Source organism: Macaca nemestrina, chromosome 3 (assembly GCF_043159975.1).
Source record: "Macaca nemestrina isolate mMacNem1 chromosome 3, mMacNem.hap1, whole genome shotgun sequence".
NCBI lineage: Eukaryota > Metazoa > Chordata > Mammalia > Primates > Cercopithecidae > Macaca > Macaca nemestrina.
The window spans coordinates 14,802,564-14,820,136 of record NC_092127.1 but is presented as its reverse complement, the minus strand read 5'-3'; positions in this window follow the sequence as shown (position 1 = coordinate 14,820,136).

Below are 17,573 nucleotides of genomic sequence, written 5' to 3'. Positions count from 1 at the left end.
TAACAGCATTCTAAATTCTAAACTAGTTACTTGATCTCCTAGCCATATTACAATTTGTCGGAGATCATTGATTTGATTAGCTAATTTCTGGTCTATATTAGCTTGGGAATTCCACAGCAGAGTAGAACTTTTCTGCCAATTATTTACATAGTCTGCTGTTTGTACTGTGGAATGCAAAGAAACTCCAGCTATCGTGGCAGTAGCTGTGACAGCAATCAATCACATAATGATTAAAATTAAAGTAGCAATGAAACACCAAAAGTGCCTCAAAATCTTTTGAAGAATTTCAGTAATAATATGCACAGAAGGAGAGGCTTCCCAAGGATGGGAAAGCCTTACAGGTATCCATACTCCTTCTAGGGCTCTTACCACTAAAATAGAATGATCAGTATTACACAAGGAAGAATTCACACAAGAAGACAATATACATTATTGACAAGTAATATGATGATTAGGGAGATCAAGTTTTGAATTACCCACTACAAGCAGGAAAGGGGACTTATTGTCAGTCTCGACATGGCTGCAACTGGGGAGTCTTCGGGTGCCTCCCAAAATCTCTTCCTCAGCATCTGGCTCGTGATAAGGTTTTAGGTGTATTGATGGTATCCAAATTGGCCGCTGGTTTTGGCCTGGAGAAACACAAGCATAGCCTCTACCTCATGTTATTATTTTACCTATTTCCCAAGTTTTTGTTATTGGATCTCTCCACCAAACCAGTTGTTCTGCTTCTGTCTTTGCACTGGTTTCTGTAGATGCCATTCAGCATCTTGCCTATAGGCAGGCTCAAAAAATTTAAAGTCAATAATGCTAGATTCAATTGCATATGTGGAATCCCATAGTCACTGTTTCCCCCTTTTTGTTTTTGTAACTGCTGTTTTAGGGAGAGATTCATTCTTTCCACAATGGTTTATCCTTGTGAATTATATGGGATGCCAGTAATGTGTTTAATATTCCATACAGAGAAAAACGTAGCTAGAGCTTGGCTACTATAGCCTGGGCATTGTCCATTTTAACTGAATCTGGAATGCCCATAACTGTGAAGCATTGCAGAAGATGCCATTTAACATAGGCAGAAGATTCCCATTTGACAGGAGCCCAAACAAAGTGAGAAAATGTATGTATACATATATGTACATTAGCCAATTTACCAAAAGAAGGAACATGAGTGACATCCATTTGCCAAAGAGAATTAGGTTCCAATCCTCGAGGATTAATTCCTCCTGTAAAAGATGAGGAATGCACCATTTGGCAAGTTGGGCGTCATTAGATAATAGCTTTAGCTTATTTCCAGGTTATGCTGTATCTGCATTTGAGACCAGAGGTGTTAACATGAGTTAAATTGTGAAAGTGTTTAGGATTAGATAATGCAATAGTAACTAGGTGATCAGCTACTTGATTCCCTGCAGTCAAAGTTCCTGGAAGAGGTGTATGAGCCCTAATGTGAGTGATGTAAAAGGGTGTATTCCTCTCCTAACTGCTGTTTGAAATTGGGCAAATAAAGTCATCAGTTGCTCATCTGTATCGAATTGTTGCTGAGCATTTTCAACTAACTGTGTAGAATGAGCCACATATGAAGAATCAGAAATTACATTGACAGATATCTCGAAAGCAGTCAGCACCTCAATTACAGCTACAAGCACTGCTTTTTGAGCTGAAGTTTAGAGTGTCTGGAAAACTTTACTTTTTGACCCAGAATAAGAAGCTTTACCATTACTAGACCCATCTGTAAAAACATTTTCAGCACCTTCAATTGATTTAAATTTAATTATTCTAGGGAGAATCCAATTAGTTAATTTCAAAAATTGAAATAATTTTGTTTTCAGAAACTGATTATCAAGAACACCTAAGAAATCAGCTAGATGGGTTTGCCAAGTAAGACTATTTATAAAGGCCTGTTGTATAAGTGTGCCTTCATAAGAGGGACATAATTTTTCCATGGTCATATTCATGTAATTTAACAATTCGAGTACTCCCATTTCCTATCAGAGTAGCAATTTGATCCAAATAAGGAGTTAGAGTCTGTGAATTAGTATGTGGAAGAAAAAGAAGTCCTGCTCTTGGACAGTAACACCAGTAGGTGAATGCTGAGTTGGAAAAATCAATAAGTCTGAAGTCTTTTCTGGATCTATTCTGTTTATTTGAGCTTTATTCACTCACATCTCAATCAGCTATAACTCTGCCTGAGCCTCCTTTAATTGCCAAGGGCTAGTGAGACAAGGATCTCCTCTAAGGACAGAAAATAGATTACTTACGGCATAGGTAGGAATGCCTAGAGCAGATTGTATCCAATTAATGTCCCCTAGTGATTTTTGAAAGTCATTTAATGTTTTCAATTGATCCCTATGTATGGTTACTATCTGTGGCACAATGGTAATGCCATTTACTAAGGTCCCCAAGTAGGAGTAAGGGGTAGTAATCTGAATTTTGTCAACAGCTATAATTAAACCATCATGGGAAATCGAGTTTTGCAAGTGGTTATAACATTGGAGTAATATTTCCCGAGTGGAGGCAGCACAAAGAATATTATCTACATAATGAATAATGTAACACTGAAAATTTTTTATGAGTAGGTTCAATTGCTTGTCCTACATAAGTCTGACAAATTGTTGGACTGTTTAACAAGCCTTGTGGCAACACTTTCCAGTGAAAATGCTTATCAGACTGCAAGTTGTTTACTGCAGGAATTGTAAATGCAAACCATTCACAGTTTTGCTCAGCTAAGGGATAGTAAGGAAACAGTCTTTTAAATCTATAACCATTAAAGGCCAATGTTTTGGAATAATAGCAAGAGAAGGCAATTCTGGCTGCAATGCGCCTGTAGGTTGTATCATTGAATTAATGGCGCTAAGATTTGTCAACATTCTCCATTTACCTGATTTTTTTTTTTTTCTTTTTAATAACAAAGACTGGAGAATTCCAGGGGCAAAATGTTGGAGCTATGTGTCCTTTTTTTAATTGTTCAGTAACTAAGTCCTCTAAAGCCTCCAGTTTTTGTTTACTCAGTGGCCATTGTTTCGTTCAAATTGGCTTATCTGTTAACCATTTTAAAGGTATAGGTTCTGGAGGCTTAACAATGGCTTCCATCAAAAATGATATCCTAAACCTTGATGAGAATTCTGCCCTTCTGCTTGAAGTGGTTTCTTTAATCCTTGTAAATTTTTTCCTAATCGCATACCAGGAACATACCCCATTTCATGCATCATATGTTGACTTTGAGGGCTATATAGTTGTTCTGGAATTAACACTTGTGCTCCCCATTGCTGTAATAAATCTCTTCCTCATAAATTTATAGGTACAGAAATTACAATTGGTTGCATAGTCCCAGATTGTCCATTGGGTCCTTTACAATGCAAAGTACAACTGCTTTGATATACTTTAGGGGCTTTACCAACTCCAACTATGTTAAATCAAGCGGGTTGAAATGGCCACGCGAACGGCCAGTGCTGTAGAGAAATGATTGAAATGTCCGCTCCTGTATCTACCAATCCTTTAATTTTTTTCCCTAAATAGTTATTTCACAGGTAGGATGTTTATCAGTAATTTGATTTACCCAATAAGCTGGTTTGCCTTGTTTATTAGTGCTTCCAAATCCTCCTGTTCATTTAGTTTCACTTTTCCCCATTTCAACATACGGCACAATCTGGAGCTGTGTTATATGCTCTCATGGCTCTGCTTTCCAGGGAGCAGAAGTAGATATAACAATCTAAATTTCCCCAATGTAATCTGAATCAGTGACTCCTGTTTGTACTTGTACCCCTTTTAAATTTAAACTAGACCTGCCTAGAAGTAATCCTACTGTCCCTGCTGGCAAGGGTCCGCGGACTCCTGTTGGCACATTTTGATGAGATTCCCCAGGCAGAAGGCTCACAGCTTTTGCACAGCATAAGTCTACTGCAACACTACTGGTAGTGACGGGGAACAGGCATCGTACCGGGTGAGGGAATGGCCTGAGTTGGGAATCCCTGGGTTTGAAACGGGGCCCGGACGGGCCCCTCATGGTGTTTCCTGAAATTGGGTTCCCTTCTTTATCAAACTTAGAGTGACACTGATTAGTCTAGTGTTTTCCTTTTCTACATTTTGGACATAGTTCAGACTCAGCAGTTTTCTTTTTTCCCCCAGTTGGCGGCCTGACTTGCTGATTTTTTTCTGCTTTCTTTTTTAGTATGACCATGCTTCCCACAGTTAAAACAAGCTCCAGGAAACAGAGTATTTCCTTTACCCATTCTCAGTCCTTCCATTGCCTAGGCTAGCAGAGTAGCCTTAATGCAGATTACCTCCAATATCATCACAAACTTTAATGCAGTGAACTAAATGTAGCTTTTCCTCTAATAGGTTGCAGAGTGGCTTGGCACTCAGGATTGGCATTGTTGAAAGCTAATAACCGCAACACTATATCCTGAGCAGCTGAATCTGCAATCACCTTTTTAAGAGACTCCTGTAACCTGGCTATAAAACCTGCATATGGTTCTTTTGGTCTCTGTTTGACAGCACTAAAGGAAGAGTATTGTTCTCCTCCTGAAGTGATTTTTTTCCAAGCTCTAATGAACACTATTCTAAGGTGCTCTATGGCATCATCCTGCATGACGACTTGTGCATCTAAACCAGCCAAACTACCGACCCCCAAAAGTTGGTCTGCAGTTACATTAATTTGAGGTTGGGCCTGGGCTTGTGAGCAGCTTGAGTGGAATCTTCATCTACCAACCAAGTTTTAAATTGTAAGAACTGAGCAGGACTTAGACAAGCTCGAGTAAGAGCACCCCAGTCTGTAGGAATCATCCAAATGGAGACAGCAGCATTCTTCAACAGTCTCATTACAAAAGGAGAACCTGGTCCATATAGATTAATAGCTTGTTTAAATTATTTAAGTATCTTAAAAGGAAAACGCTCAAACATAGCTATAATATTCCCCTGTTGATCAGGTCTGTGTATTCTAACAGGGAACTGTCAAACATCCATATAACCCTCTTGTCTAACTTGCTGGATTCCTACCTGAATGGAATTGAGAGCAGTCGCTCAAGGCACTGCTCGAACAGTCACTAGGACAATTACTTGCTGTCCAGTGTCCTCTGGAACAGAAAGATCTGGAGGGTCAGACCACTCCTTTTCTTCAAAATAATGAGGGTGTGCAGAGGGGTAGGGACAAACCTCTCCCTCATTTGCCATTTTAGCTGGCAAGGAAACCTGCTCTGGTACTTCGTTATACTCTCCTTCTTCCTCTGATTCCTTCTCCTTGTCATCTGTGTGGAAAGGCTCCAAAGTGGAATGAACCAGGGCCCACACTGACCAGATAGTTATAGGAATATCCTCAGCACCATCCTTATATGCCTTTTTCAGTGTGCTGCCTACATTTTCCCAGACTTCTACATTCATAGTTCCTCAGTTTGGGAAACCAGGGGCAATATTTCTCTACTGCACTAAAAAGCTGCATAAGTCGGCTAGTGCTAACCTTCACTTCCCCTTTTCTGAGGAGCTGCTGAAGCAGACTCAAGTAAGCCTTGTGTCTGCTCAACCCTCGTCCCATTGTTACCCTGATGCTTCCAAGCTCCCCTTCTTCTCACCATGGGGATTGCTTAAGAGTACTTGGGTGTCCTCCAGAATAGTTCCACGTTCTCCAACCATTGCTCTGGCGATGCTTCAACCCAGGTTCAAGCCCCCACGTTGGATGCCACTTACCGAGACCAGTTCAGTTGTGGAGACCCCAAACCAGCGGTGCTAAAGGAATTAAAGACAACGATGCAGAAATAGAGTGCAAAGTGGAATCAGGGGGCTGACAGCCTTCAGAGCTGAGAGCCATGAACAGAGTTTGACCCACATATTTATTGACAGCAAGGCAGTGATAAGCATTGCTTGTATAGCTTACAGATTAACTAAGAGCATTCTTTACGGGAAACAAAGCATTCTTAGCGAGGAGTAGAGAAACAGGCTCTGGCTGATTATCTGCAGCAAAAATACATTTTTAAAGCACAGGCTGCTCCTGCTATTGTTTGTAGTTTGAGCAGTTTTCTGTTCTGGGCAGGCCAGGTGTTCCTTGCCCTGCTCCAGTAAACCAACCACTTCTAGCAGTGTGCATGATAGCCACCATGAGCATGTCACATTGCTGCAGAAATCCTGTTTTTGGCCAGTTTCTTTAAGGCCTGTTTATGACAGGCTTAGGGCTTGTTCCCAGCAAGGAGATGTTTTAATTTTCTCAAGCAATGAAACCACATCTGGCACAGCAGCTGCAGTTGGAATCACGACTTGGTTAAGCTTACCATAATCCACACTCATTCTCCAACATGCATCTGTCTTCTGCACAGGCCAAATAGGAGAGTTGAATGGGGATGTGTTGGGAATCACCATCCTCTGCGACTTTCAAGTCCTTGATAGTGGCGCTAATCTCCACAATCCCTACGGTGATGTGTTATTGTTTTTGATTTATTATTTTTCTAGGTAGAAGCTCTAATGGCCTTTCCAACTATAATAGAATTTACTCTACCTGTCAGGGAGTCAATGTGGGGGTTCTGCCAGCTGCTAAGTATATCTGTGCCAATTATGCATTTCTGGCACTCGGGAAATGACCACAGGATGAGTCTGGGGACCCACTGGACCCACTGTAAGTTGGACCTGAGCTAAAACTCCATTAATTACCTGACTTCCATGAGCCCTTACTTTAACTGGAGGACCACAATGACCTTTGTGGACTCCTTAGAATCAACGTCAACTCAGAGCCAGTGTCCAGTAGTCCTCAAAATGTCTGAACACTTCCCATTCTCCAACGCACAGTTACCCTGGCAAACGGTTGAAGGTCTCCTTGGGAAATGATTGGAGAAAGATTCACTGCAATAATTGTCAGTAATGTAGTAGGATCTTTCCTCAAGGGGACCCAGCCTCCCCTTCATTCAAGGGGTTCCGGGTCTGTAAACAGGAACCCCAAGTCTGGAAATTGACTGGGGCCATGGTTCTCTGTTTTTATAATTCATATTACTCTTTCATCCCTTCTACTTAGAAATTTTCTGCTTATATAAATTAAGTAGGAATGCAGTAAATTTCCTATCAATTTCACTTCTAGGAACACCATGATTAATTAGCCAAAGTTAGAGCTCTACACAAGTCAGACTATTCTGATTGCTGTTTTGTCTCTGCTGTCCATTATGGTAGCTATGCCCACCTTGCCTATGATGGTTGAGTGCCACATTTTGGCCGCTGGCACCTCGGGATCCATTTATTCCCATTGTATTTAAATTTTGTAGTTGAGCGACTGCAGTTCCCACTGTTAGATCTGACATACAGAAAAGAGCAATTACAGGGCACTTCAAAGATGCAGGTGCTGTCCTTACAAATCTATATCACAAGGCATCAGTTAAGGGTATGTCTCCTGGATCCTCCCAGCTGGGATAAGTAGATCTAAAGTGACTAATCCGCTCCACCATCTCAACCTCCATAAGTCTTTGGATCCCTTCCTCCACATTAAACCAAGGGAGATTAGGCATTTCCAGCTTGCTCACAGTGGGTGATCTTTTAATACGTATTTCAGCTCACCAAGCAAATAAACTATTAGAATTTTTTTTAACTCCCCAAACTGCAGCATTGAATGCAGAGTCCCAGCTTAGTGGGCTCAAATTAATAAATAAATTCAGCCTGATCCAACTCTATGTTCCTTCCACCATTATTTCACACCCTTGATATTCATTCCCATGTCCGTTCTCCATGTTTCTGTTTATATAAATTAGAGAACTCAAGTGGGTCTTTTCAAGTATAGCACACCCCCTCATGGGTCACACTCTAACCTCAACTCTAGGAGTCTTTCAGGACTTTAGTCTAGTTATAGGTCTAGAAGCAAACAGGAGTGTTGGGAGTGGCTCCTAAGGAGAATCAACATTATCTTGCCTGGCATCTGCCTTAGAGGAGGCCACCACTGTTGCCTCAGGCAGCACAGGGTTTATCTCTTCAGATAAAGGTGAAAAAGCTGATGCCAGCACGGGTTGGAGAGGGGATGTCGCCACTACTGAGGATGGGGAAGCTGTTTCTTATGACAAAAAGTGTTCATCAGAGTTTACACTCAGTGTTCCCAGCTTCCACGTGGTCCTCCTACACATTCTTATTCCAAGTTGCAGGGTCCCATTCTTTTCTAATCAATGCTCTCACTTTAACAATAGACACCTGGTGAGGCTATGCATGCACCTTTCATTGCAGGTCAGTCACTTACATGATAAGAACTTGTATCTGTTGTTCCATAATTGCAGCTGTTTCCCTACTGAAGCTGGGAGATAGAATCTCTGAGTTCATCATTTTCTTTCACCACTTTGTCCACTGAACTTAGGAGCAACCAGCCAACGTCATTATGTTCCTTGGTGCTCCACATATGGTCAAAGTTATCGTGTCACTAATTCCTCGCCTCTCACAAGTGATGAATCAAGAGTGCCACAGCATTTATTTTCCATAATTCTCTAAACAGTTCATGCCAAGGACTATCAGTGTTCTCCCTACTATTACAAGTAGAGTCCTTAGCATTTTTGGATCTAATCATATTAAGCAGTGAAGTCCAGAAACCCCCAAACCAATGAAAGAACTCCATCTATAGTATTATGTTCTTCTAGAACCCCTTCTGGTACCAAAATCTATATTAGTCAGGGTTCTCTAGAAGAACAGAACTAATGGAATATATATTCCATTATATATATATGTATATTCCTATATATATCATATAGATAGATAGATACACACACACATATATATCCCACATATATGGGAGTTTATTAAGTATTAAGGCATACATTCACAAGGTCCCGCATTGGTCAGTCTGTAGATTGAGGATCAAGGAGAGCCAGTCTGAATTCCAAAACTGAAGAACCTGGAGTCTGGTGTTCAAGGGCAGAAAGCATTCAGCATGGGAGAAAGATGTAGGCTAGGAGGCTAGACCAATCTCTCTTTTCACATTTTTCTGCTTGCTTGTATTCCAGCCATGCTGCCAACTGATTAGATTGTGCCCACCCAGATTAAGGGTAGTTCTGCCTTTCCTAGCCCTCTTATTCAAGTGTTAATCTCCTTTGGCAACACTCTTAGAGACACACCCAGGATGAATACTTTGTATCCTTCAATGTGATCAAGTTGACACTCAGTATTAACCATCACAAATGGATAAAGAAAATGTTTTGAATATGCCCCATGGAATAATATACAGCCATATAAAATACCGAGGTCATGTCCTTTGCAGCCACATGAACGCAGTTGGAGGCCATTATTCTATGTGAATTTATACAAAAAAAGAAAACCAAATATTGCATGTTATCACTTATAAGTGGGAGCTAAACATTGGGTGCACACAAAGTGGAGAACAAGACATGGGACTAGAAGGGGAAGGAGTGAGGAAGAAAGGCAAGAGTTGAAAAACTACCTATTGGGTATTATACACACTACCTGCATGGCAGGTTCAATTATATCCCAAATCTCAGCATCATGCAATGTACCCACGTCATAAACCTGCACATGTACCCCTTGAATCTAAAATGAAAGATATAAATAAATAAATAAATAAGGTACTTATATTTTAAGTAGACTGTAGTAACTCTAGAAAGGCAAGTGATTCTCCTAAGGGGAAAACTATACCATGCCAAATCAATTAAAAATTATTCTAAATGGATGAGGGAGCATTTAATTGAAAAGTAGAAGGCATCGTAATTGCAGAGAAGGGAAAGCAATTCTGAACTTAGAAGGCGTCATAATTGCAGAGAAGGGAAAACAATTCTGAACTATCAGCACTTTCTTTCCTTGGAACACCTAATGTTTCTGAATACAAGTTAAATATCAGTCTTGGCTAACCCAGTTAGAGTTCTTCTATGGAGAAAAGAGAAACCTGAAGACCCCTTAGTGCCTAGACAAGATTAGATTGATAAATTTTAAATTTATGGATATCAAACAATATCAGTTTTTCTTATGCCACATTTGTTGAGTTTACATCCTTTGAGGGAGGCTGAGGAGGCAGGGTGAAGCTCTTAAGGCAGAAATTTCTATAATCATGTTGTACTTGGGAAACAAAAATCGAATGGAAAGAAGGTTTGTCTCAAGCACATGTACTGCCTCCCCTTTAAAACACTTACCTGGTTTTGAATGAGCTTGGGACGTAGGCTAGAGGACTGAGATTTGAAGCTCTGAGTATCAGAAATCAATCACTTATTGTCTTTCAAAGCTGAGAGAATAGAGGTATTCTGGCTCCTGAGAGAAATACTGTAGAGTATCTGAGTCTTACTAAAACTACACCTTTTTTTGCCTAATTTAATTTAAAATGTACGGAAGTTCTCAATTACTCAGCCCATTTTCAAAACATAAGATGGAAACTTCCTAAGTCGAAAGCAATACCACCCAAAGCTTCTACTGCTTTATTAAATATAACATAAAGTATACAATAAAAACTACACACAGCAAAAGCAAAAAGTTATGGACAATAACACAAATTAAAAACAACAAAGATAGGAAAAAGAAGCCAGAGATGATCTATAGAGTTGAAAAGTTGATAACACACACAAAAATCCCACTATTAGAGAAAATGAAAGAAAAATGCACAAACAACATGAGGGGAGATAGATTCATTTCACAAGAAAATTTGATTCTATAGATTTCACTTGCTATGTATACATTTGATAACAAAATATGTAAAGAAATCAGTAAATTGTTTGAATTATAGACCTCATAGTTAAAAATACTGGATTAGTTAACTAGAAGAAGAGATAATGATAAACATCTCAACTGATGTAGAGAACAAAACATTTAAAAAATAGTATAAGTAATAATTACACCATATTAAAAAACCTAAAACCCATATAATAGGTACCTATTTGTGGAAAAGAAAGAGAATGGAATAAAAGTTATATAAAAACATACAATGGCTGAGAGTTTTCTAAAAGTATGGAATGATATCGTCCCATTCAAGCAGCTCACTGAATTCCAACAGGATAAACACAAAGAAAACACACCTGGTCATAGTAAGACTGTTGAAAACCAGAGACACTGAGAAACCTTATGAGCAAGCATAGAAAGAAGGCCAATATTTTAAAAGAAAGCACAATAAGATTGATGGGTGGCCTCAAAAAATGAAGTGCAGAAGACAACAAAATACCAATTTCTTGCCGTAAATATGGACTATTGACCTAGTTACTGGTTCTTCAGGTAGAATAAGTAACTAGGTCAGCAGTTATATTTAAGAGCAAGACATCGTTAAGAAATGTGAACGTGAAGGTGGCAATGAAGTACACAAAGTAGAGTAAATGTGTGGGTATATATAATAAAAATTACTTTCAAAAATCAATATTAATAATACCTTGTAGATTCTAAAACATATACAAAACAAAAATGCAAAATACCACAAAAGTTGGGAGGCATGTAAGTAGACAAAAGGTTCTAAGTTTCCAGTAGTAATAAGAAATGGTGAATTCATGATATATATTACATTATATTAATGTGAGGATGCATGATTCAATTTCTAATGTGACCATTAAAATAATAAAAAATACAAATATAAGAAACAGAAAAATTATAATAAATATTTGATGACTATAAATACAGGCAAGAAAGAAGGGAACCAAACAATACATTTGTAAAAATAAGCAAACATAACTGGTAGATATAAGACCTACGTAAAATAGACTAAATAAAGCAAACAATTTTGAGAGATTTCACAATGAAATAAGTGTGCTAGCATTTTGCTGCTTGTAAGAGATGTAATTTTAAAATAATGACACAGAGCATGTAGAGTATGGAAATTTTTATGCCCTGCAAATTTTAACCATAAGAAGATGGAGTTCTACTAATATTAGATAATAAAGAATTTTTGGAAAGAAGCAAGAATAGAAGTAAGAAAATATGTTGCAATATGTCACTTTCTGTGGTTTTGCTTTCTGTGATTCATTCACCCACCATTAACCAGGTGAAGAAAGATGAGTACATTGTAAGAAGATATTTTGAGAGAGAGAGAAAGAGACCACAGTCACATAATTTTTATTACAGTATATTGTTAAAATGTTCTATTTTATTATTAGTTGTTATTGTCAACCTGTTAGTGTGATAACTTATAAATTAAAACTATTATAGATACATACATACAGGGGAAAAAAAACATGGTATATACACGGATCCATACTTTCCCCACTTCAGGTACCCACTGGGGCTTTTGGAACATAATCCATGTGGACAAACTAGGTCTACTGTATTTATCTACAAACATAACTTTAAAATATATAAGGAAAACTTGGAAATAGACAAATCCACAATCATAGCGAGGAAGACTTTTAACCCACTTCCTCAACAGTGATTGAAGAAGCAGACAAAAATCTCTCAAGAAGAGAAGATCTTCAATATATAATTGTAAACTCGATCATCTTATATATATAGTCCAAAAAGACTCCAAAATGTTCACAGAAAATGGAATAAAAAGATAAAAATTATAAACTTCATTTCTCAACATAAGCTCTGTCAAGGTGAAGACAGTTTTGTAAGTGATGATAACAGCCATGTGGTCCATCCCTAAAGAACAGAAGGTCCTGAGATTTTAACCATGTCAATGCAATCTGTTTTACATTATTAACTGAAGGAAAAATGGGTGTCACTTAAATATTTTGTTAATATTAGGAAACAAAAACAAGTCAGTAGAAGTCATATCAGCACTGTAAGGTAGATGCCTAACTTTCTTATTGAAACTGTCAGAAATTTGCCCTTGTTTGATGAGAATGAGTAAAAGCATTGTCATGGTGGAGAAGGACTCTCTGGTGAAGTTATTCTGGATGTTGTTTGCTGCTAAGGTCTTGGCTAACTTTATTAAAACACTCTCATAATAAGCAGATGCTATTGTTCTTTGGCCCTACAAAAGGTCAACAAGCAAAATGACTTGAGCAACTCCGAAAATAAAAAAATTAAAAAAAATAAAAAACCATTGCCATGGCCTTTGCTCTTGACCAATCTGCTTTTGCTTTGACAGGACCACTTCCACTTCTTGGTAACCAGTGATTTGTGCTTTGTCTTCAGGATCACACTGGTAAAACTGTTTCATCTTCTGTTACAATTATTTAAAAAAATGCTTCAGGTTCTTCATTCTTTTTGTTTCAAATTTCCATTGGAAGTTCTGCTCTTGTCTGCAGTTCATCTGGGTGCAATGGTTTTGGCAGCCATTGAGTGGAGTGTAAAATTTCCTCAGTTTTAATGTTTGAGTCAGATTTGCATAAGCTGCACAAAGTGAGATGTCTATAGTGCTTGCTATTTTTTCTGCTGTTAATCATTGATACTTTTCAATTAGGGCACGGACAAGATGAGGTATTTTTCCGTGCAAACTGATGTGGATGGTCTGCTGCTGTGGGCTTCATCTTCTACATCATCTTTTCCCTTCTTAAAATACATTTGCCCACTTGTAAACTGTTGATATATTTAAAACATCATCCCCATAAACTTTTCACAAAGCATCAATTATTTCACCATTTTTACACTCAAGCTTCACAGTAAATTGGAAGTTTGTTCTTGCTTCAATTTTATCAGAATTCATGTTGGCCTGATAGAGGCTCTTTACATACTGATGTCTTATTGCTACAAACTAGATCCTGTTAAGGCATGTTCTAACAAGTTAATGAGAGTGTATTTTAGTGCAAACAATCTTGAAATCCATGCATAGTTTTTTCAAAACACAAATTTTTATGAACTTTTTGAAGACCCTTCACGTGTGTGTATTCACAGTTGTGAACTTGATCATATATGGCATATCAGTGTGCCACAAACAGACAAAACTCACTTTAGTTCAACTTCATATGGTCTGTTTAATGCAATAAACAATGTATTGAGCCAAAATATGTCTCAATAAATTTTGTAAGCTTGAAATTATGAATAATGTTTTTTCTGTCTACAATAAGATTAAGTGGTAAGTCAACAGTTTTAAAGATAATGCTTCCAATTCCTTGGAAATGACAGATTCTATTTCTAATTAATATACAGGTGAAGAAGAAATCAAAATGGAAACCAGAATTTTTTTAACTAAGGTTTAAGTATGCACAACATATGTAAATACCATAGGATTAAACTAAAGCAGTGGTTTAAGGGAAATATATAGCCGTGTATATACTTTAAAAAAATACTGAAAAAAAAGTGGTTTAACTTTTCTTGTCAAGAAATCAGGAAAATAACATATTAAGTCTGAGAAAATTAGAAATATAGCCATAATAAAACTAGGAGAAGGAAAAATAAAATATGAACAAAAGAAAAATATTGAAAATAAATGAAAGCAAAATTTAATGAATTGAATACACTTTGAAATATAAAAGTTTAAAAATTTATGAAAACATGAGATAAAACAATAGCGGACATGAAAAGAGAACACCATAACAGAGCCTATACAATTTTTGGAAGGAGCAATTTTTGCAAAGAAATTTGACAATTTTGATAAGTTTATTGAACAAGATACTAGCTGACATTTGCAATAAACATGAAAGACACTAAAGAATCAGCATTACAAAGAATTAGCCAGTCTCAGGTAAGTTTACCAGTGAATTTTTCCAAAAATAAAGAAATGTACATCATTTTTTACAACTTTTATTTTAATGTCGGGGCCAAAATGCAGGTTTGTTACACAGGTAAACTTGTGTCATGGGGGTCTGTTGTACAGATTATTTCATCAGCCAGGTATTAAGCCTGCTGGTACCCATTAGTTATTTTTCCTAATCCTCTCTCTCTTCCTTCCCTTCATTCTTAAGTAGTCCCAATTCTCTGTTGTTCCCCTCGTTGTGTCCATGTGTTTTCATCATTTTTCTCCCACTTAGAAATGAGAACATGCAGTATTTGGTTTTCCGTTCCTGTGTTAATTGCAAAGGATAATGGCCTCCAGCTCCATCCATGGCCATGCAAAGGACATGATCTCATTCTTTTTAACAGCTTCATAGTATTCCATAATGTATATGCACCACATTTCCTTATCCAATCTATCATTGATGGGCATTTGGGTTGAGTCCATGTCTTGCTATTGTGAACATTGCTGCAATGAGGATACATGTGCATGTATCTTTGTAACTGGATGATTATATTCCTTTGGGTACATACCCAGTAATGGGATTGCTGGGTCAAATGGTATTTCTGTCTTTAGGTCTTTCAAGAATCACCACACTGCCTTCCACAATAGCTGAACTAACTTACACTCCCACCAACAGTGTATAAGCATTCCTTTTTCTCCATAACCTTGTCAGTATCCATTATTTTCTGACTTTTCAAATAGCCACTCTGACTGGCATGAGATGGTAACTTATTGTGTGTTTTTTTTTTGTTTGTTTTTTTGTTTTTTTTTTTTTTTTTTAGTCTCTCTCTGTCGCTCAGGCTGGGGTGCAGTGGCCGGATCTCAGCTCACTGCAAGCTCTGCCTCCCGGGTTTATGCCATTCTCCTGCCTCAGCCTCCTGAGTAGCTGGGACTATAGGCGCCCGCCACCTCGCCTGGCTAGTTTTTTGTATTTTTTAGTAGAGACGGAGTTTCACCGTGTTAGCCAGGATGGTCTCGATCTCCTGACCTCGTGATCTGCCCGTCTCGGCCTCCCAAAGTGCTGGGATTACATTTCTGTAATGATCGGTGACGTTGAGCTTTCTTTCATATGCTTATTGGCCACATGTATGTCATCTTTTGAAGTATCTGTTCATGTCCTTTGCCCACCTTTTTATGGGATTTTTTTCTTGTAAATTTATTTAAGTTCCTTATAGGTGCTGTATAGCAGACCTTCATTGGGTGCATAGTTTGCAAAACATTTCTCCCATTCTGTAGGGTGTCTGTTCATTCTGTTGAAAGTTTATTTTGCTGTGCAGAAGCTCTTTAGTTTAATTAGATCCCATTTGTCAATTTTTACTTTTGTTGCAATTGCTATTGGCATCTTCGTCATGAAATATTTGCCTGTGCCTATGTGCTGAATGGCATTGATTAAGTTGTCTTCTGAGGTTTTTATAGTTTTGGGTCTTACATTCAAGCACTTAATCCATCTTGAGTTAATTTTTGTATATGGTGTAAAGAAGGGATCCAGTTTCAATCTTCTGCATATGGCTAGCCAGTTCTCCTAGCACCATTTATTGAATAGGGAATCCTGTCAAAGATCAAATAGTTGTAGGTGTGTGGTCTTATTACGGAGTTCTCTATTCTGTTCCATCGGTCTATGTGTCTGTTTTTGTACCAGTTCTATGCTGTTTTGGTTACTGTAGTATAGGTTGCTGTCAGGTAGTATGATGCCTCTAGGTTTGTTCTTTTTGCTTAAGATTGCCTTGACTATTCGGACTCTTTTTCTTTTTGGTTCTATATGAATTTTAAAATAGTTTTCTCTAGTTCTGTGAAGACTGTCAATAGTAGTTTAATAGGAATAACGTTGAATCTATAAATTCCTTTGGGCAATATGGCTATTTTCATGATATTGATTCTTGCTATCCATGAACATGATTTTTTTTTTTCATTTGTTTGTGTCATCTGTGATTTCTTTGAGCAGTAGTTTGTAGTTCACCTTGTAGAGATCTTTCACCTACCTAGTTAGCTGTGTTCCTAGGTATTTTATTCTCTTCCTGGAAATTGTGAATAGGAGTTCGTTCCTAATTTGACTCTCAGCTTGACTGTTTTTGGGGTATAGGAATGGTAGTTGGTCATGCACACTGATTTTGTATCCTGAGACTTTGCTGAAGTTGTTTATCAGCTTAAGAAGCTTTTGTGCTAAGACTGTGGGGTTTTCTATATGTAGGATCATGTCATTTTCAAATAGGGATAGTTTGACCTCCTCTCTTCCAATTTGAATGTCATTTATTTATTTCTCTTGCCTGATTGGTCTGGCCAGAACTTCCAATGCTATGTTAAATAGGAGTGGTGAGAGAGGGCACCCTTGTCTTGTGCCAGTTTTCAGGGGAATGCTTTCAGCTTTTCCCATTCAGTATGATGTTGGCCATGTGGTTGTTATACATAGCTCTCATTAGTTTGAGGTGTGTTCCCTTCAATATCTAGTTCATTGAGAGTTTTTAGCATGAATGAATGGTGAATTTTATCAAAAGCCTTTTCTGTTTCTATTGAGACAATTATGTGGTTTTGCCTTCAGTTCTGTTCATGTGATAAATCACATTTATTGATTTGAGTATGTTAACCAACCTTGCATCCCAGGAATAAAGCCTACTTGTTGATGGTGATTAGCATTTTGATGTGCTACTGGATTTGGTTTGCCAGTATTTGGTGAGGATTTTTGCATCGATGTTCATCAAAGATATTGGCCTGAAGTTTTCTTCTTTGTTGTTTGCCAGGTTGTGGTATCAGCATGATGCTGGCCTCATACAATGCATTAGAGAGGAATTCCTCCTCAGTTTGGAATAGCTTCAGTAGGAATGGTACCAGCTCTTCTTTCTACATCTGGTAGAATTCAGCTGTAAATTGGTCTGGTCCAGAGATTGTTTTTCATTGGTAGGCTATTCATTACTGCCTCCATTTCAAAACTCATCAATGGTCTGTTTAATTTTTTCCTGATTCAGCTTTGGAAGGGAGTATACGTCCAGTAATTTATCCATTTCTTCTAGATTTTCTAGTTTACATGTATAGAGGTGTTCATAATATTCTCTGATAGTTGTTT